The sequence below is a fragment of the Daktulosphaira vitifoliae genome, unplaced genomic scaffold (genome assembly GCF_025091365.1).
Source record: "Daktulosphaira vitifoliae isolate Bord-2020 unplaced genomic scaffold, ASM2509136v1 Scaffold_903, whole genome shotgun sequence".
Taxonomy (NCBI): domain Eukaryota; kingdom Metazoa; phylum Arthropoda; class Insecta; order Hemiptera; family Phylloxeridae; genus Daktulosphaira; species Daktulosphaira vitifoliae.
In genome coordinates, this window is record NW_026100464.1 from 1 (window position 1) to 1,517 (window position 1,517).

The window sequence follows — 1,517 nt, forward strand, 5'->3', positions numbered from 1 at the left end:
ACTATTAAATTAAAAACTCGAACATTTTATTAAATTAAAAATATGTGTTACCATTAAAAAAAACAAAATATGATTGAAATTAATGCATTATCAAGACGGTATGCTTTTACTTAAATAATTTTGATCTTAAAATATACTAATACAGAAATCAAAATAGTCTTATAATGTATTTGAATAATGGTATCTTTTATTTCGATAACATTCTTAACATATTTTTAACATATATTATATTATAGCGAAATTTATAGTTGATTCTTATGATAAAGTTTTGCTTTCACTATCTTAAGTACATTATTTTGATAGCTTAAGCACAGATTACTCATGAGAATTAACTATAGCCCTTTGAATTTTATATTTTTCCAATTAGAATTTAAGTTTACATAAAATATTTATTGTACTTATTGCAAAAAAATATACTCATCAGGTTCTAAATTATACACAATATTATAGTTTTTATAAAACAAAATAGTGATATTTGACTTAAAAGTTTGTTAAAATTTTTAATCAATTTATTCTGAAGGAGTGAAAGTATTTTAAATTTATAATTATAATTTATAAATTCAAAATAAAAACCTAATTTATATTATTATTTATTTATTTTATGTATATGTTTGAATTCGTAGTTAGCTCGCAATGACCTAAATTTTATTTAATTTTTTAGTTTTTATGATAAATATAACATCAATGGCATAGTCCGGTGCTATTGATTGTACTCATGTTGCTATTATTGCACCTTCAGTGGAAGATAAGCTTTACCCGGAACATGTTTATGTCAATAGAAAAGGATATCATTCTATTAATACTCAATTAGTAAGTTAACTGGTGTCGATATCATAATTTGTTTTTTTAAAAGAAATGATTGAAATTGTTTTTATTTTGTAATAGATTTGTGATTCAGACTTACGAATATTGCATGTCTCAGCAATATTTCCTGGTTCAAGCCACGGCTCAAACATATGGAATAACTGTGACGTGAATGATTGTTAAAAAAGATGTTAAAAAATAATTGATGTTAATTGCTTATAAGTAAATAATTACTCAAATAAAATGTATTTTAAATTTTACTTACTCATTTTTTAATGCTTACTTCATTTAAGTGTTTTCCATTTGTACTCATTTTTAACACGCTTATATTAGTTTCACATGTATGTTGTGTGTTTGTTGTTTGTAAATCTCCACCCGCCACGTGTTATTATTCTCATGTATCCCGTCGTCTATGGCTTTGAGACTGTTGTAACGCATTCACCCCACCCCGCTCACCACTCGACGACAACAATATTTACTTGTATAATTTTATTTTTGGTTTTCATACCCGTACACGCGTATGTGTCATCAAATATATGTATATATAAACAAATTTTTACTTTGACTGACCAAAATATTGTAAAAAATTACTTTATTTTGCTCATTAATATTAATACCCCACGCAAAAATCATAAGTACAGACCTGAACGTAACATTGAATTCTATAACTAATAAATGCCGAAAATTTTGGTACGAGAAGCTGTCTACCATGT

At 25.4% G+C, this 1,517-nt stretch overlaps 1 long non-coding RNA gene across 1 annotated transcript; it reads left to right on the plus strand.

Annotated features, from left to right (window-relative positions):
• The first annotated feature begins 633 nt into the window (after positions 1-633).
• On the plus strand, positions 634-1,064 carry LOC126909689 (uncharacterized). Its single transcript, XR_007705086.1, has 2 exons — positions 634-810; positions 886-1,064. It is a non-coding gene; the product is annotated as an uncharacterized LOC126909689 (long non-coding RNA).
• The last annotated feature ends 453 nt before the right edge of the window (positions 1,065-1,517 follow it).